Source organism: Eulemur rufifrons, chromosome 3, assembly GCF_041146395.1.
Source record: "Eulemur rufifrons isolate Redbay chromosome 3, OSU_ERuf_1, whole genome shotgun sequence".
NCBI lineage: Eukaryota > Metazoa > Chordata > Mammalia > Primates > Lemuridae > Eulemur > Eulemur rufifrons.
In genome coordinates, this window is record NC_090985.1 from 78,115,037 (window position 1) to 78,136,209 (window position 21,173).

The following is a 21,173-nucleotide window of genomic DNA, read 5'->3' on the forward strand; positions in this document are numbered from 1 at the left end:
TACTCCACCTTTCCTTTTATTATTGTTACCATAATCTTTACCTATCCATTTATGTTTAACTTACTATTTATTTATTTATCTTTCAGAGGTCTCACTCTGTCATCCAAGCTGGAGTTCACTGATGCAATCATAGCTCACTGCAGCCTCAAACTCCTGAGCTCAAATGATCCTGCTCCTTCAGTCTCCCCAGTAGCTGGGACTACAGGCACATACCACCACGCTGAGATAAAGTTTTTTCTGTTATTATTGTTACCATTATTTTAGAGACTGAGTCTTGCTATATTGTCTAGGCAACAGGTTCTTTTTGTAATAGTTAACAATACCATATATATCTCTCACTAACTCACCTCCGAGGCAATGTAGTGGTCCACCTGAATGCCCAAATCCTTCAGCAACAGGGGCCCTGTAGGGATTCCATCAAAGACAGACAGCATCCAGATGAGCTGCTTCTTCTCAGCTGAGGCAGACGGGTAAACCCTCAGAGGGTCAAACTCCTGCTTGTAGTTATTGGTGAAGAACATCTGGAGCCTAGCGAGCCAGACGTTCCACTGCCACAGAAGCCAGTAGATGCCCTTGTGCCCGCACTTGTAGCAGTTCCAGGGGTCTTCCTTAATGGCCACCTGGGCACCAAGAGGTCCAACACTCCACACAAAACACCTGCAGCAGTTGTTCCTGCACATGAGCATTTCGTGTCCCCCACAACAGGTGGTGCAGGACCAATAGCCATTGTCATAAGTATTGATACGCACACTTCAGGTAGCATTTCTTGCCATTTTGGCACATCCCTTCCATGAAGAGATGGTGTTCCAGGATGACAGTGAGGCTCCCACAAGGGAAACAAATGTCTTCCATATTCTGGTAGTTCTGCTGCGCCTTGTACATCAGCCACTCTCTTGTGAGTTAATCAATAATCTCCTTGACTTTGGGCTTCTCTGTTGTGCTCTTTCTGAGCTTTCTGGATGGTGGGGTGGTGCACAGGCAGCTGCCTCAGGTTCAGCCCACATGTCTGTGTAAACTTCTTTGTAGGGATTCTTCTCCTCTGCTCATGGCTCCCGGCCCTTGAGGCCAGAGGACTGGAACCCCCCAATGGCCCATTCAACTATTAGCTTGTACTGTAACTGTAGGGCTCTGGCAGCGTCAATCTTATCACTTTCATGGCATGGCAGGAACAACTTCCCAAAGTGACTTTTGGCCACCTGCAGGACTTCACAGATGGCTTTGCTGTGCATGGGCTGCTTGTTGTAGGTGGCCTGGTGGAACACTGCAAAATGAGCTCAGCAGCATCAACTTCTCCACACACACCACTGGGAACTTGTCGTCTGCAAACCAGATGACCCAGCAGGTGACTTTGCTGCTCTGCTCCAGCCGGTCATCCACCAAAACACAATGCCGCATGGCCACCAGGAGAAGCCCCACAGTCTCCCCCCACAACAAGCTCCCCAGTGCCAAAGCCTTGGCTGTCCTCATACTCCAGTTCATCATCCTCCATTTTGGTGGCATTCTTGTCCCTGGCATCGACCCTGACAGGTTCAGATGCAGTGGCCACAGTAGAAGATGCAGGATCTGTGGCCTCCTGCACCTTCTGAGACTCCCCAGACCCCTGGTTTCCTTCCACAGTATCATTACTACAATTACCTTGGCTTTCCTCTCAGCCTGCAAGGCCAGGTGCAGCCCTTCTGCGGTTCAGCTCCGGGTGAGCCCTGGCCCTGCAGCTCTGTAAGTAGCTGCCGCTCTCCAGTCTTTATACTTAAAGTGTATTGCTTAAGACAACATATTGTTGTTATTTTTTTTTTATTTTTCGCATTAATCTTTTTATTTCTTTCTCTTAATCTTGTTCTTTTAATTGGTATATTTAGATCATGCACATTTAAAGCGATTATTGATAGATTAATATCCACCATGTTTACAGTTGTTTCCCCTTCATTATTTTTGTTTTGTTTTCTATTTTCCCACGTTTTTTGCATCCCTATTTCCAGTTGAGCATTTATGATTCCTTTTTATCTCCTCTTTTAGCATAGCAAAAATTTTTTTAGTGTTTGCCTTGGAGTTTCAATATACATTTTTAACTGCTACAAGTGCATTTTCAAATAACACTGTACCTCTTCACATGTCGTGCAGGGACCTTGTGTAGCCTCAGTTACTCTCTTCCATCCTTGATGACACTGCTGTTATTCATATCATGTATCTGTTGCTATATACAATTGATACTTTAATATCAATTAAGAAAAAATATTTTAGCTTCATTTATTCCTTTTCCAATACCCTTTCTTTCTTTCTTTTTTTTTTTTTTTGGAAAATTTGGAGTTTAATTTATCAGCCCTCAATTTATAGGCTATAAAAAAAGCAAATGATTTCTACTTACCAATTCTTTCTGCACGGGTTCAAGAGAAAGGCCTTTTGAGAAGTGGGCAAGTTCCTTTTGTATATTTTTTATTATTTTTATTATTTTATTATTTATTTTATTATTATATTTTTTATTATATATTATATTTTTATTCACTCTCTTAACTTTTTTATCATTCATAATGTTTATCTTTTAAAAAAGAAAAAAAGCATTAATCTATGTTCTCATAGCCATGAAAGATAAAATATGTTCAACCTTAACCTTGTTAAACCTAAAAATCTAAAAGCTCTTATCAACAAATTGGGGATAATTCACACTAAAATTCTTAATCTTATTGGGAAATTTTAGACAAAAGATTTTGATTTCCAAAAATAAGATTTATGTGGATATGCCTCACACTTAGACTTTACTAATATAGGAAGGCCAAAATATGTTACTGTGATAAGGTGATTTATAATTAGATATATATATTTGGTCTTTGTCCCCATTTCCTGTCATACAACTTCTAAAATCCTTGGAATCTCCAAAGGGATATGCCTGTTTTTTGAATGCTAATGAGATGGCTTATGGCTAAGGTCTCTTTAGCTTTAGAGGGTTGGAACTTTTAGCTTAGGGAGAGGAAGGGGAGATAAGGTGAGGGTTCAATTAATCACTAATGGCCAATAACATTTAATCAATCATGCCCACATAATGGAACCTCTCTAAAACACCAAAAGAATAAGGTTTGGAGAGCATCTGGATAGCGAAACACACAGAGGTCCCTGCAGAGTAGCATGCCCCTTCCCGCCAGGCACCCCTTGTCCTAGGCATCTGCCATTGGGCTGTGCATCTCTTAGGTTGGTACAAAAGTAATTGTGGTTTCTGACCGTAAATTTTAAATTATAACTAGGCTCAAACACATCTTTTTAAGCAAAACAGGAACCAATGCCATTTCTTTATGTAGATCTGAGATTTTTATTTACTTTATTTTCTTTTTCCCTAAAGAACTTCTTTGATATGTCTTGCAAGGCAGATCTGCTGCCAAAGAAGTCCCTATCTTTGTGTGGCAAATACTTGATTTGTCCTTTACTTTTAAAGGATAATTTCACTGAATATAGACATCTAGGTTGTTTTTCTTCCTCAATATTTTAAATATTTCAGTCTATTCTTGTTTCATGTTTACTGATGAGAAATCTACTATGATTTTACTCTTGTTCCTCTAGAAGTAAGATTCCCCAGCTTCCCCACCCCATAGATTCTTTCTAGAGTTTCTCTTTGTCTTGGGTTTTCTACACGTTGAAAATGTATGCAACTGCTCTTAATTCTGCTATTTATTTTAATTAGTGTCCTTTCAGTTTCCTGAATCTGTGGTTTTGTTTCTACCATTAATTTTTCAAATCTTAAGCATTGTTATTTCAAATATGTCTTTTGCTCTATTCCCTCTTTCTTCGCATCTGGTATTCTAATTATACATATGTCAAATCTTCTGGAATTACCCTCACAGTTGTTGGATGTCCTGTTCTGTTTCTTTTCTTTTCTTCTCTAATGCATTATTCTTTTCTCTTTGCATTTCAGTTTGGGAAGTTTCAATTAACCTGTCTTTAATCTCACTTAGTCTTTCTTCTGCTGTGTCCAGTCTACATATAATTTCTCAAGAAGCATTCTTCATTTCTGTTAAAGAGTTCTTGATTTCTAGCGTTAACTTTTGACCCTTTCTTAGTATTTTTATCTTTCTACTTATATTTTCATGTTTTTGCTTATAATCTACTTTTCCCAATAGATCTCGTGACATATTATCCCAGTTATTTTAAATTCCCTTTTTTAAAATTCCAACGTGTGTTATATCTTGAATCTGGTTCTGATGCTTGCTTTGCTCTTTGGATGTTGGTTTTTCTTTCTTTCTTTTCTTTTCTTCTTCTTCTTTTTTTTTTTTTTTTTTTTTTTTTGGCATGCCTTGTCATTTTTTTGTTGAAATCAGGACTTCTTGTTCTAGATATTCGGAATTGAGGTCAATCAGCTGTTAGTGTGAAGACTCCAATTAATATGGGTAAGGGTTGTGCTGTGTTTAATGTCTACTGCAGCTGTAGCTGTCGAAAGCTTTAAATTTCTCTAGTGTCCTTGTTTTTGTCCCCGCTCTTGAGCTAGGCTTTGCTAGACTATGACAAAAAGTGTATATCGATGGTCTTATATAAAACTGGTGCCAAAATTAGAAGGAAATTCAAACCTAGAGGATTCAATGCCAAAGCAACTTACGGGAGGCGCATAAACAGATGTGTCTATGTCTGGACTTCTAGTGCCCAGACAAGGCCAGAAGTAGAATCCTGTGTGTTCCTTCACACAGGGTCTGTGTCTTGCAGCTATGTAGGCTATAATTTACCCTTTTTATATCACAGTCTTGTTAGGATGATGATAAGGTATGGGGAGATGGAAACATCTAGAATCTAGAATCTAGAATCTTAATATTAAATCTCAGTCTTTTATTGGGCCTGTGTTTCTGGACATTGACATTCACAAATGTTTCTTCTCTGGAATTTCCTCTGTCCTTTAGTGAGACAGAAAGGCAAATGAGGCTGAAGTGGGAACAGTGCCATTCTGGGAGCTAGGATAAGGCTCTGGTAGGGTTTTTTCTGGGAGAGTAGGCTTTTCTTTTGGTTGTATTTCACAACGATTAGTCTTTACTCAAAGCTACAGCTATGAGGATATCTTTCTTGGATCTTCATTGTAAGAACCTAGTGCAGCTACAGTAGAAAAACTCCACAAAAATGTGGGGCTCTCCATTAGACTGTAGATTCCATGAGTTCTCACGCTTATGCTAAGCTAGTCCACATCCAGCCTCCACCAATTCATCAAAATTATCATTTTAAGTGTTTTATCAGTTTACAGTTCCAGGTATGTAGGGGTCAGTTGAAACCCTTTAGAAACAAATGTTTTCTTAAATTTTGGAGAGGCAATTTTTCCTGCAACCTCAGTTTTCTGAAGGGTTCAAGAAAAACCATTTCATTGTTTTTTCTCATTTTTATTGCTTTTCGGTTTGTCAGTTTGGCTCCTTACAATGGTAGAGATAAAACATCAGAGCTCTTTACATGGTAGAGCTGAACTGGAAATCCTCACTTAACATCTTAAATATTTTAAAATATCAAATTAAAAGTTATTTTATGAATTTTTGGGATAGGTTCCATTAAAAATTATTAGCATTGGTTCTACAATCTGTATATCTTCACTATTTCCAAGTAAATTTAATGAAAGATTATTTATATTCTATTAACTCCTTTGTACAAGTTAAATATATGTGACTATATTTAAACTGGCCTTTTTCATCTCTAATTCATATAGCTCAATAGACCATATTCCAACTTCACAAGCATCAATATACACAACATTGGACTACTTCAAACTGCAAAAATGTTCAAGTACTAGGTAATAAGTAGACAATGATGTCAAACTAAAAGCAAGTGATGATATACCATTGCCTCAAGAAATCTTACAGAGCTGGAATTTCCTGTCTGTTTGTATAGTTTATATAATCCCTTTCACTGCATATTCTGGTTTCTAACTGAATGCCATTTCTGTGTTTATTTATGATATCCATTCATCAGATTTATAAATGCATAGACTTTGCATAACTCTTTAGGTATGTGCACATAAAATAAATGAAAACAAATGCTTTCATTAACACAGCTGCTCTATAATATTTAGTTCAAATAATTCTGTACTTGCTTCTCACAGACAAGAGACTTGGGAAAGAAAAGGAAGTAAATATAAAAATAGAAAAATATCCCTCCTTTTAGTTAAAAACCCAAAGTAGAAGTAGTGATACTTTCACTCTAAAAGCACATTGAAAGTAGATAATAAGACACAAATAGCATAAATGTAAATGCTAAAATCTTCATTCTTACAGTGCCATCCAAACACATGCTACAGTCCTTTTAAGAGTTCTAAGGTTCTCAACTAAAAGCACTTTTAAAGAGAATATGAGCTGTACCTTAGCTAAATATGTTTCAGGTTTGTTCTAAGACATTGAAAAAATTAAGACATTTCATTGCAGACAAAGATTTTAGATTACCAAGAAAAAAAAATTCAAGGAAGTATCCTTTTATTCCCAACTAAGAAAATCTGAAGCCACATTCATATATTAACTGCACTTGCCTAACATTGGATTTTTTTTTTTTTTTAATTTAGAGATGTCCAGCCAGGATACATGATAAATTGACAAGGGAAAAGGAGTTGACTGAAAGTTTGCCTGTAACTCACGGAACAGCATACTAATACATAGAAATCCTGGATAGAATATGACAAAGAGAAATAGAAATACCAGTCTGTCCGGAAAGTATCCAGCCATTGTTAATATAAAAAAACAGTTTACATGACATCAACATTGATGTAACTTGGCAGCCAAGGTGGGTGGACTGGAATGCGCATGTGTGAACAATGACTACTTCACTGTACTAGTCAGTGGGGCGCTAGATGCCGTTGAGTGACCATGTGTACATGTGTATGGTGTGGCCCTTGCATCTAAGATGACTGAGTGAGTAGAGCTACGAATCTGCATCAGATTTTGTGTTAAGCTTAAACAATCCTCCACAGAAACTGTTCAGATAATTCAGAAGGATTTTGGGTACGATGCAATGAGTGTAGCACAAATAAAAGTGTGACACGAATGTTTCAAAGATGGTTGAGAATCTGTTGAAAGTGATCCACATTCCGGAAGGCCTGCAACAAGCAGAACACCTGAGAATGTCAAACGTGTATGGGCTGCAATCAACAAAGGTCCCACAGTGCGTACTTTGAAGGGGACTGAGACGTCATTGTCCTATGTACAATCTTTCTTGTATCTTCTTTGATAAATGTCTCCATTTTTCATATTACATGGCTGGGTACTTTCCAGACAGACTTTGTATATAGCTGGTCTCAAAACAGGGATGAAACAGGTGGATGCCATAAACAAGGGGGGAAACTCAATCCTAAAGTAGTGAAATTGAGTTGAAGCCAAAACAACCCATAGTAGATGCATGGCCAGATGTGTCTATGTGTACTTTCAATGTCTAGCCAAAGTGAGGAGTGGAATCATATGCAGTGCAGTAAGCTGGACCTCAGCTCCCTATAGAAAACCAGGAACCAGAGTTATCTTGTGCAGAACATTGTTGTCCACTGTAGTTATTCACTAGGTCTATAACAAATTATCACAAAGTTAGTGGCTTAGAACAGAAGAAATTTATTCTCTCACTGTTCTGGAGGTTAGAAGTCCAAAATCAAAGTGTTAGCAGGATCATGCTCCCTCTGAAGGCTCTATGGAAGAATCCTTTCTTCCCTCTTCCTGACTTCTGTTGCTCCCAGCAATTCTTGGCATTCACTTGGCTTGTAGCTGTGCATTATTTCTATTTATGCACAGATGTTTACCTGGTCTCCATTTCTGAATATGCATCTCTGTGTCCTCTCCTCTCCCTATAAGGACACCAGTCATTGGATTAAGGATCCATCCTAAATCCAATATGATTTCATCTCAAGATTCCTAACTAATTGCATATGCAAAAAACTTTATTTCCAAATATAAGGTCTCATTCTGAATTTCTGAGTTGACATTAATTCTTGAGGGACAATGTTCAACCTACAACATTCACTATGTCAAGAATTTGACATTGAAGTTGGACATTCACACTGGTGTCATTTCAAAGAGAGGTACCAATGAGAAATTGTAAAGCCAATTCTGGCATGTTACCTGAATTTATCTCATCTTGTAGCATAAAACACCAATATTAAGTCATAACATAAAATCTTCTCCAGATCAAATAAATTCATAGCACTCTGTCATATACAGGGGAAGCTTCCACAACTCATGATCCATGGAGGATTCCCAACTAATTTGAATTTATTCAATTTCTTATCACTAAAGCTTTCTAAAATGCCAGGTCAATTTGCATAGAAGACAAAAGACATAAGCAATGGACAAAAGGTAAAATTGTTATGGTTCTTCACGCAGCTTTCCTCTCATAGAACATCAGTTCCTCATCAATAAAATGGAGATTACCATAAATTCTCTGCTTATAACACAGATTATTGTAAGGACAACATGAAGCAATGGATTTGAAAGCATTTTGAAAACTGGAAGATGCTATGCAGACAAATGAAAGAGATTAAGAAGCTTTGGAAATGTCTATCATGTGTGCAAAATAAGTCTGAGTAACCAATGTTTAAAGGTTAATAGAGCCAAAAAATAAAAGTCTAAGTATAAAAACCCTACAAGAGGCCAAAGATTTTTCCAAAAGAACACATAATTTTAATTGTTTTATCTAAATTGAATGGTTTTAAATGATGAAAATACATTTTAAAAGTAAAGAATGAAATCAAGCACACTTTTTATAAGGTGATCTAACTAGTTTCCACTATCAATAAGCTTCAGACTGTGCTTAAAGACTCATGTCCAGTTTTATCCTTAGTTTTGTGCCTAAGGATAAGTGGATTTCTCTGTTGCCTTTCTAGGTAGGTAGTTTCACTGACATTTCCTGTAAGTCACACTTAGCAAAAAACAACATGCATTTGTACTGATATTAAGATCCTAGTGGAAAAGAAAAAGGCTGCTCTCATGAGCTCAGTTCACAGAGTTTGCTTCGTGCAACAAAGCATTCATTGCCCACTATATCCCACATTCCCAAGCATCACTACGGGAATGCCATTTTCTTACTAGCATTAAAAGACAAATTGTGAGGTTTTTCTTATGCTGTGCAAACTTGTTTTGCTGTCACTGTTATCTTGGCTGCAAAGGGTTACAGAAGTCCAAGAAATGAAAACAGTAGCTTTCCGACGTGGTATAATCCCATGCTCACTTTTTCACACAATGCAGAGGCCAAATCAACCAGAGATTGACCACGTTGTGTTAACCACCAGGACTGTAGCTCTCAATTCTTGGTTTAGACAGCCTACTGTGTCATTTCACTTGACTAATTTCTTATTCATTCTCTCCAATCATATGGAGACTCAACAGGAGGTCTGTCTGGGAATGATTAGAATGACATGTATCTTTTGTTGCATCTTTCTCACATCTTATCAGTGGGGTAAATGACATTATTTTTAGCTTATAATCAAAAGTGCATACTGGCCCTTACATCCTTTATGTCCAGCCCATAAAACATCAAGCAAGATTGCCTCCTTTATCGTGCATACATTAGTGAAATTGAGTATGCCAGGCAAATTCACTTCAGGAAATCTCTCTCATGTCAGATCGTTAGAGCACTTACTAGCACCCTTCCTGATACAATGGGAAGAGGCAAATTCCCAGCAGAAAACATTTGCGGACATGTTCCCAGTTCAGGTCCCGTTTGCTGACTTCCCCTCTGGACCTATTCTGGGTCTGCGTTCCTCATTTTCTTTTGCTTTGTGCTTCTCCATCTACCAAACTCCTCCAATCAAAGCTGTCTGGCCTTGACGTTGAATCACCCTGGAATTTGTCTCTTTTATCTTCCTCCCCTTGTTCGTGAATTATACACCAAAGACTATGTACACCCCATACAGGAGAAAAGCCTAAGGATCAGGAACACAAGAACTGAGCCCGGATTCCCCACTCTATGCTTCTTTTCTTCTGATAAAAAACTTGAAATATGTCAGGCAATATGCTAGGCCCAGAGATTAAAATAATAGAGAGAAAATTTCTGCTTTGATAGGCTTTTGATGATGTGCAGTTGATTTCAGGAGTTACATGAGAAAATATAACTCAACCACAATGCAGTAAGTGATAAAATGGTGCTGTTTCCTGAGGACTGTGAAAAGAAGAATGATGAAATATTAATTTTGTTTAGATGAGTAAAAAGCTGGATAAATGAGATGACCTTTTCTTTGAACCATATATAAGGAATCCCATGGCTGAGTTCTGATTATGGTATGTTAAGGAAAGAAATGACATCGTTTATGAGGCAGATAAAAAAAAGAAGACTTAAGTTTTGTGGGAGAAAAAGGAAGGAATACTGTTACTATCGTGACCTTGCATAGTATAGCTGTACTACACAATTAGAAAAAAGAAACTAAAATTTAAAATAAAATGTACAATTAATCTTTCTGTTTTGTCTATCATAGTACTACACAGGACAGGGATTTGGGGAATAATTCTTAAATAACAGAAATATCTGTGCTATCATCAAATTTGTAATATTTGTTGATTGCCTGTACTGTAATTTATTTAATTTTTAAAGTTATGCATGCTTTTAAAGTTTTATTTTATTTTTAATTGATAAGTAATAATTATATATATCTTTGGGGTACAATGTGATGTTTTGATACATGTATACCTTGTGAAATGATCAAGCCAGGGTAATTATCATATGCACCACTTCCAATATTTACCATTTTTTATAGTAAGAACATTTCAACTCCTCTTTTAGCTATTTTGAGGTATATATTATAATACATTATTAGTAATTTTAGTCACTTTTCTGTGAAATAGAACACCAGAATTTATTTTTCCTAACTATAACTTTGAACCCATTGATCAATTTCTCCCTTTGCCCATTCACCTCCCCCAACACCCACCCCCATCCAACTACTGCTACTAAACAGTAGTAACCACCATGCTACTCTTTACTTCTATGCTTTGACTTTTTTAGATTCCACATATAAGTGAGATCATACAGTATTTGTTTTCCTGTGCCTGGCTTATTTTACTTAACACAATGTCCTCTAGTCTCGTATATGTTGACAAGATTTCATTAGTTTTTATGGCTGAATGATATTTATTTGTGTGTGTGTGTGTGTGTGTGTATCTCACATATTCTTTATCCATTCATCTGTTGATGAATGTTTAGATTGATTCCATATCTTAGATAATGTAAACAACACTGCAATAAACATGGGGGTGTAGGTATCTTTTCAATACATTAATTTCAATTCCTTTGAGTATCTACCCAGTAATGGGATTGCTGGATCATACAGTAATTCTATTTTTAGTTTTTTGGGGAACCTCCATACTGTTTTCCAAGGTGGCTGTACTAATTTGCAATACTACCAACAGTGTATAAGTGTTCCATTTTCTCCACATCTTCATCAACATTTGTTATCTTTCATCTTTTTGTTAATTGGCAATCTAAAAGGTGTGAAGTGATATCTCATTGTGATTTTAATTTGCATTTTTTCTGATGAATAATGTTGTAGAACCTTTTTTCATGTATCTGTTGGCTATTTCTATGTCTTCTTTTGAGAAATGTCTATTCAATTCCTTTACCTATATTTAAACAGGATTATTTATTTCCTTGTTATTGAGTAGTTTGAGTTCCTTCAATATTTTGGAATTAGCCCCTTATCCAATGTATGATTTGCAAATATTTTTCCCCAGTCTGTGGGTTGTTTCCTCACATTATTAATTGTTTCCTTTTCTGTGCAGAAGCCTTTTAGTTTGATATAATTTCACTCATCTATTTCTGTTTTTGTTGCCTCTGCTTCTGGGTGTCATATCTAGGAAATCTCTTCCCAGATCAATGTCATGGAGATTTTGCTCTGTGGTTTTTTTCCAGTAGTTTTATAGTTTCAGATCTTATGTTTCAGTCTTTTTTTTTTTTTTATTTCATCTTATTGTTATGGGGGATACAGAATTGCAGGTTACATACGTTGCTCATGTACCGCCTTTCCCCCCAACTCAGAGCTCCAGGCATGTCTGTTCCCCAGATAGTGCCAGTTGCACCCATCATGTAGGTATATATCCCTCCCTTCCCAAGTCAGCACCTTCAAGCGTTATCATTCCCCAAACGGTGCGCAATGCACTCATTGTGTAGGCATACATCCATCTCCTCCCCCACCCCCCACCTCAGTCTGATATCCGATTGGTGTCGTTCCCAGATGTGTATTTAGGTGATGATCAGGGAAACCAATTTTCTGGTGAGTACATGTGATGCTTGTTTTTCCATTCTTGGTATATTTCACTTAATATAATGGGTTCCAGCTCTCTCCAGGAGAACCATAGAGATGTCGTATCTTCATTATTTCTTATAGCTGAATAATATTCCATGGTATACATATACCACAGCTTACTAATCCAATCACGTATTGATGGGCATTTGGGTTGTTTCCACATCTTTGCTATTGTGAATTGTGCTGCTATAAACATTCGGGTACATGTGTCTTTGTTACAGAATGACCTTTTTTCCTTTGGGTATATGCCCAATAATGGGATTGCTGGATCAAATGGCAGGTCTACTTGAATCTGTTTAAGATACCTCCATAATGCTTTCCACAGGGGTTGCACTAGTTTGCAGTCCCACCAGCAGTGTATGAGTGTTCCTGTCTCTCCGCATCCACGCCAACATGTGTTGTTTTGGGATTTTTTGATAAAGGCCATTCTCACTGGGGTTAAGTGATATCTCATTGTGGTTTTGATTTGCATTTCTCTGATGATTAGGGCATTTTTTCATATGTTTGTTAGCCATTCTTATAATCTTCTTTTGAGAAGTTTCTATTCATGTCTTTTGCCCACTTTTTGACAGGGTTGTTTGATTTTTTCTTGCTGATTTTCCTGAGTTCTAAATAGATTCTTGTTATCAGTCCTTTATCTGATGTGTAGTATGCAAAAATTTTTTCCCATTCTGTAGGTGGTCTGTTTATTCTCTGGACTGTTTCTTTGGCTGTGCAGAAGCTTTTTAATTTAATCATGTCCCATTCATTTATTTTTGTTGCTGCTGTGATTGCCTTGGGGGTCTTCTTCATAAATTCTTTGCCTAGGCCAATGTCTGTAAGAGTCTTTCCTACATTTTCTTCTAGAATTCTGATTGTATCACGCCTAAGGTTTAAGTCTGTTATCCACCGTGATTTATTTATTTATTTTTATTTTTTTTTTATTTCATCTTATTGTTATGGGGGATACAGAATTGCAGGTTACATACGTTGTCCATGTACCACCTTCCCCCCCAAGTCAGAGCTCCAGGCGTGTCTGTTCCCCAGATAGTGCGCATTGCACCATCATGTAGTTGGAAGGGGGGGTGGGGAAGGGAGGGATAGATATCCACCGTGATTTGATTTTTGTGAGAGGTGAAAGCTGTGGGTCCTATTTCAGTCTTCTACAAGTGGCTAACCAATTCTCCCAGCACCATTTATTGAATAGGGATTCTTGTCCCCAGAGTATATTCTTTCCTGCTTTGTCAAAAATTAGGTGACTATATGAGGATGGTTCTATATTTGGATTTTCTGTTGTGTTCCACTGGTCTGTGTCCCTGTACTTATGCCAGTACCAGGCTGTTTTAAGAACCACGGCCTTGTAGTATAGTTTGAGGTCTGGCAAATTAATACCTCCCATTTTGTTTTTGTTGCTTAAAATTGCTTTTGCTATACAGGGTCTTCTCTGATTCCATACAAAGTGTATAATTATTTTCTCTACATCTGTGAAGAATGATGTTGGTAATTTAATAGGGATTGCATTGAATCTGTAGATCACTTTGGGTAGTATAGACATTTTAACAATGTTGATTCTTCCGATCCACGAGCATGGTATATTTTTCCATCTATTTGCAAGTTCTGCTATTTCTTTTCTCAGTGTTTCATAGTTTTCCTTATAAATCTATAAATGTAATTCACCACATAAATAGAAGCAAAAACAAAAAACATATGATACTCTCATTAGATGCAGAAAAAGCATTTGACAAAATTCAACACCCTTTTACGATAAAAACGCTTAACAAAATAGGCGTAGATGGAACCTACCTAAAAATGATACGAGCTATATATGACAAACCCACAGCCAACATCATTCTGAACGGGGAAAAATTGAAAGCACTCCCACTTAGAACTGGAACCAGACAGGGCTGCCCACTGTCCCCATTACTTTTCAACATAGTATTGGAAGTCCGTGCAAGAGCTATCAGGCAAGAGAGCAAAATCAAGGGAGTCCAAATAGGGAAGGAAGAGATCAAACTCTCACTTTTTGCTGATGATACGATGTTATATCTGGAAAACCCCCAGAATTCAATCATGAGACTCCTGGAATTGATTAACGAATATAGCAAAGTCTCAGGCTACAAAATTAATATACACGAGTCAGAGGCATTTATATATGACAATAACAGTCAATCGGAAAACCAAATTAAAGACTCAATACCCTTCAAAATAGCAACAAAGAAAATAAAATATCTAGGTATATACCTAACTAAAGAGGTAAAGGACCTCTATAAGGAAAACTATGTTTCAGTCTTAATACATTTTTAGTTGATTCTTGTATAACAGGTGAGATAAAGGTTCATTTTTATTTTTATGCATGTCTATATCCAATTTTCCCAATACCGTTTATTTGAGACTATTCTTTTTCCATTGTGTGTTCTTGGCACCATAGCCCAAAATAAATTGACAGTAGATGGGTGAGTTTATTTCCATTATCTCTATGCCATTCAATTGATCCTTGTGCTTGTTTTTATGCCTATAGCATGCTGTTTTGACTTCTATAGCTCTGTAATACATTTTGAAATCTGGAAGTGTGATACCTCTAGCTTTGTTCTTTTTGGTCAAGATCTCAAGATCACTCTGACTATTCAAGATCTTTTGTGGTTCCATACAAATTTCAGAATTCTTTTTTTTTTAAATCCGTGAAAAATTGCATTGGAATTTTCATAGGGATTGTAATGAATTGATATATCACTTTTGGTAGTATGAACATTTTAACAATATTAATTCTTCCATTCTATGAACATGAAATATCTTTCCACTTATTTGTGTCATTTTCTATTTCTTTCGCCAATGTCTTAATAGTTTTTATATAAAGATCTTTCAATTCCTTGGTTAAATTTATTCCTAAATATTTTATTTGTGGTGTTACTATAAATGTGATTGTTTTCTTAATTTCTTCTTCAAACAGTTCATTGTTAGTGTGTAGAACTATTACTGATTTTTGTAAGTAGATTTTGTATCCTGGATCTTTACTGAATTAATTTATCAGTTCTGGCAGTATTTTAGTAGAATCCTTAGCATTTTCTATATAAGATCATGTTGTCAGTTAACAGGGACAATTTCACTTCATTCTGTCCTACTTGGATTTGTTTTTCTTTCTCGTGTCTAATTACTCTAGCTATATCTTCCAGCACTATGTTGAACAGAAGTTTTGAAAGCTGACGTCTTTGTCATGTTTCTGATCTTTGGGATCTTTTTCATTGTTGAGTGTGATGTTAGCTGTATGCTTGTTATATATGGCCTTTATTGTGTTAAGGAACATTCCTTCCATACCTAAGTGGTAGAGATTTTTTGTTTTTAATGAAAGGGCATTGAATTTTTGTCAATTGTTTTTTCTGCATCTATTGAAATGACCATATAATTTTTGTCCTTCATTATGTCCTTCATTTACTGATTTGTGTATGTTAAACCAACCTTGCCTCCCAGGGATTAATCCCACTTGGTCATGGAGAATGATCCTTTTAATGTATAGTTGAATATGGTTTGCTAGTACAATTGACCCTTGAACAACATGGGTTTGAACTGTGAGAGTCCCCTTATATGTGGATTTTCTTCCAACTCTACCACCTTGAAATGGCAAGACCAAGCTCTCCTCTTCCTCCTTATTAGCCTAATAAACATAAATATGATGAGATTGAAAATCTTTATGGTGATCCACTTCCATTTAATGAATGGCGAATATATTTTATTTTCCTTATGATTTTTAATAATATTAAAAATTAATTAATTAATTATAGCTAGCTTACTTTATTGTATACAATATATAATACATATAACATATAAAATATGTGTTATTTGACTGTTTATGTTATCAGTTAAGATTTCTGGGTAACAATAGGCTATTAGCAGTTAAGTTTTAGGGAGTCAAAAGTTATACATGGCTTTTGGACTACATGGGGGTCAGCATCCTTAACCCTCACATTGTTCAATGGTCAACTATATTTTATTGAGGATTTTTGCATCTATGTTCATAAGAAATATTGGCCTATAATTATTTTGTTTTGTTTTGTTTTGATTTTGTTATTTATTTATTGGATCTGGCTTTGGTATCAGGGTAATGCTGACCTTATAAAATGATTTTGGATGTACTTCCTCCTAAATATTTTAGAAGAATTTTAGAAAGACTGTTATTAGTCTTTAAATGTTTGCTAGATTTCAGTTGTAAAGCCATCTGTTCCCGGGCTTTTCTTTGATGAAGACTTTTAATTACTTATTAAATCTTTTTGCTCATTATCAGTCTGTTCATAAATCCAATTTCTTCTTGGTTCCATTTTTGTAGGTTATATGTTTCTAGGAATTTATTCATTTCTTCTATGTTGTCAAATTTGTTGGTATATAAGCATTCATAGTAGTCTTTTATGACCTTTTCTGTTATCAGCTGTAATGTCTGCTCTTTCATTTTTTCATTTTGATTCTTTCCTCTTTTTTTCTTAGTCTAGCTAAGAGCCCTTGCTCTTTTTTTGTTTTCATTTGCATGTAATGGAATGTCTTTTTCCCTTCCTTCACTTTTGGTATGAATGTCTTTAAGATGAAGTGAGTTCTTACAGGCAGCATATAGTTGGGGCTTTTTTATTTTTTAATCCACTCAGCCACTTTATGCCTTTTGATTGAAGAATTTAGTCCATTTACATTTAAATTAATTATTGATAACTAAAGACTGACTAGTACCGTTTTGTTCTTTCTTTTCTGTTTGTTTTGTAAATTCTTTGTTCCTTTCCTCCTCTAGCCTTTCCCTTGTGGTTTGATAGGTTTGTATACTAGCATGCTTTGAATCTTTTCTTTATATCTTTTCTGTATCTATTATAGGTTTTTACTTTGTAGTTACACTGAGACTTACATAAAATATCCTATAATAGGCTATTTTGAGTTAGTAACAAATTTGCTCTGAACATGCTCTCTTTAACTTTGATAATTTAATTATGATGTGTATTTATGTGGCTTCCTTTGGACTGATCTTGTGTGGTGTGCATTGGGCTTCCTGGATCTGGCTTTCTATATCCTTCACCAAGCTTGGGACAATTTCTACCATTATTTCTTTGAATATATTTTCTGTCTTTTTCTTTGGTCTCCTTCTGATACACTGATAATTTGTTAAGTGGCTCTGCTTGATGGTGTCTCATAACTTTCTTAAGCTATCTTTACTCTTTTATTCTTTTCACATTTTCTCCTCAGATTGAATGATTGTCAGTGACCTGTCTTCAAGATCACTGACCCTTTTTTCTACTTGATTTAGTCTGCTGTTAAACACCTTTATTGAATCTTTCAGTTCAGTTATAGTATTCTTCACATCCATGACATCTGTTTGGTTCTTTTTCATACTTCCTATCTCCTTTGTTGAAGTTCTCAGTTTGTTCTTGCATTGCTCTCTTGACCTTGGTGAACATCTCAATGATCATTGTTTTGAATTCCCTCTTGGATAAATCACGTATCTCCACTTCACTGGGATTGGTTTCCAGGGATTTATTTTGTTCTTTTATTTGGAATATATTCCCATTTCTTTATTTTTCTTGACACTCGGTGTTAGTTTCTCAACATTAGATAAGAAAATTAATTCTCAGTCTTATCAGACTGGCATCATGTAGAAGAAAAATCTCACTAAGGTTTTAGAATGTCTCTCAAATCTTTGTCCAGACTGCTGTCTCTGTTTTGATTGTCCCATGGAGCTTAGGCTGTGCCACATCCTTTTAGTATCTTGAGACCTGAAAGCCAGACTCTCTAGTTGTAGTGGGAAAGGTTGGGGTGTTGGCTGTATGTTTCAATTTCTTCCATCTTCACAGTAAAGCTGAGTGTGGGTGTTTATCTCCCACTCTGTCTTTCCTAAGCTGGGTAGAGGATCTGTGGCAAACACCTATACAAATCTTCAGGTTGAACCCTCTGATCCTGGGGAGATAGCTGCTGGAGGTGAGCCCATTATATTATACATTCACCTCCTCTATTTCTGTGATCTAAGACCAGTCAGGAATACAAAGCCCCATTAACTTCCAGAGCTAGTTTTTTAAGGACATAGTCCCTTGGGTGGGAGTTATAGAAGTTATGACACTTGGTACATGGGCAAACTCCTTCCAGGAAGAATGAGTAGTCCTGAATTTACCACTGGGGTGAGCCAGAGAGAAGGCTCACAAAGTGCCAAGCTCTGGCTCTGGCTGCTGGAGGGCTATTGTTTGTTTTCCCTATTAGCTCCTGATGCAAGTTCATTAGAAGCTGGGCCACTGAGTAACCACTGGAAGTGTGTGCTCTAAGCCCCTTCTAGCGAGCAAGTGGAGGCTGCAAATTCCCGCCTCCTTTCTGCATTGCTCCCAGGAAGTGTAGCCCTTGAAAGTGTTTCCATACCTGTTTAAGACAATTTATTTGTTCTGTGATGTAGGGAGACTCACATATGCCTAATCTCTGCTCCTAGAGTTGAGAGGTTTAGAATAAAGTCCTTCAGGCAGTAGCTGTAAAAGTTGGGTCACTTGATGTATGGCATAAACCCCTTCTGGGGATAAACAGGGAGCTGCGTTTTTAAAGCACCTTCTCTGCACTGTTCCTGGAGGATGAAGTCCCCCGGAGTGCTTACACACCCACATAAAACTGCTACTTTTTTCTATAGTCCAGATGTACTTGCATATACTTTGTTCCCTCTGCTCCTAGAGCTACAATGGTTTGCATGCAGTCCCTCAAGTGGAAGTGATAAAAGTTAGAATACTTGATGTGTGAACAAACTCCTTCCAAGAGAAATTAACAGACTTGAAGTTACCACTGGGGTAAGCTGTGGGAGCAGGTTCAGAAGTGCCTGTCTGCTTCTCAGGCTGCTAGGTGGGATATTTGTCTTCTCCTTAAATCCCGAGTGAAAGTTAGTGAGAAGCCAGGCCTCCAAGTAGCTACTGGAAGTGTGTGTCATAAACCTTTCTTGGGAAGAAAGAGGGAGTTATGATTTTTAAGGCTCTTCTCTGCACTACTCCTAGGGGTGAAGCCGTGGAAGCCCTTGAGAGCACATATTAAACTGCTGCTTCTTTCCTGTGGCCTAAAGAGATTTTCATGTGTTTAATCCCCTACACTGCCAGAGTTGGTGAATTAAGAGCCAAGCCATGAGGAACCTTAGAGTTAGGGTGCTATATGTGAGATTAAAATCATTCTCTCCACAGGGAGAAGATAGGTATTAAAGATCCCTTTCCCAATTGTATGGCACAGTGCCTGGATGGGGTTCATGCCTGAGTATGCCTTAGCTGCTCCTAGCTGTTTGATGTGGATGTTTTCTTGGTTGCCTGGTGGATAGGAGTCTCTCAATTGGTCTCTGACCATCTCTCAGAGGAAATAAATTCATGAGTAGATTTTTACTTGGTGTTTCCCTGAGTGGAGCAAAAGTCAGGAGCTTCCTATTCTGCTGTGAAGTCAAGTTCATGACTTCACAGTTAATACTGCTAACGTCACCTCTATATACATATTTTTTTTTTTGTTTTACTTAGCCTAACCCTAAGCAATATTAACTGTGAAGTAATGAATTTTATGTGCTATTAAAATAAACAAGTACCCAAATATAAGAAAAATGTCATAGATAACTCAAGTATAAATCATCTTGCATACTTTGAAACTCAGCCCACAGTTTGGAAGACTATAACCTATAAATCTAGAAAGTCTATGCCTATGTCAAAATTCACACATACAACAGTTCTTTCTTATAGAGACTGCCTTTTTAATCATTTTGACCTTTTATCAAAGGGGTATTTAGTATTGAAAACTTAATTTTGAATACTGAATACGCTGCTAACCAACTGGGTTGCTTGGGACAATCTATTTAGCCTCTTTTGGTCTCTGTTTTCTCCTCCATAAGTAGGAAAATGATACCTATCTCTCAGAATTATTTTTTGGATTGAAAGAAGTACATAAAGCCTTAGGCATGGTCCTTGGCATACACTAGGGAAACCAAAAGCTGTATGTTTTTTACTGTATGTTCATTATCTAACAAAGGAAGAGAATAAATTTCATTTGGATTATGTGGAAAGCATTCTTATATTCATTTCATTTAATTGATTAGTTTGAAGCAGAATGAGGGGGTTCCTGAAAATTAGGGTGACTAGCAAAAATTTATGGCCACAAACTACTCTGAGAGGTAGGGAATCATCTAGGGATACAAGAATATAACAGCAGCCTAAGATAATGTCTTACAGTAGTTACCATTTAATGATCATTTACTATGTCCCAAATGTATATGATGTCTCACTTTATCCTCAATAATTTCACAAGTTATGTCGCTTAATACATGAGGAAATTGAGGTTCAGAGGGTTTAAATAACTGGCCAAAATCAAATGCACAATGTAGAAACTGATTTTGGGAACCACATATATCTTGCTACAGTGTACTTTGTGACTATTGTCCTGTCTTCTAAGAAGATGCAGGACCCACCACAGAGGGAGAAGAGAACTAAATGCAAAATTTGTTTTCGGGACAGTTTTGTTCAGGGATATCACAGAGTAAAATTTCAAGTAATATATCCTATCAGGAAGGAAGAAAGAACAAAGGCAATTTGTGATTAGCAAGAAAAGCCTATCAGGAAAAACTAATCTCTTTTTCTTTGCACATATTTTCAAAGTAGTCCTATAGGCATGCCAACTTAAATGAAATAATTAGTGTAAGAGCTTCAACATTAGATGCAACATGATGGTGAAATTAATCTTGGACATTTAATGAAATACCATCTCCTCTTTAACCAAAAGTCTGACAGCCTAGTGACAGTACATATCTGTTCTTCAGGCCATTTAATTAAGAACTAACACTGTTGAGGCCTATTTTGGACACCAAATTAAAAGATTCTTGTTTAAATCAAGATGTGTACATGGTAGATTTTTGAAGTCAAGAATATTGCTTGCCATACTTAAAAGTGATCTTAAGTCATTTTTGGATTGAATTATGATGAAGATACCTCCAATTTCTCATTCTAAACTCACAGTATTATCTTACTTCAAT

The 21,173-nt window shown here is 36.6% G+C and overlaps 1 pseudogene; it reads right to left on the reverse strand.

The window, feature by feature from the left end:
- Positions 1-338: 338 nt before the first annotated feature.
- The window catches only part of LOC138381395 (DNA (cytosine-5)-methyltransferase 3A-like), a 58,467-nt pseudogene continuing 37,632 nt past the window's right edge, over positions 339-21,173 (reverse strand).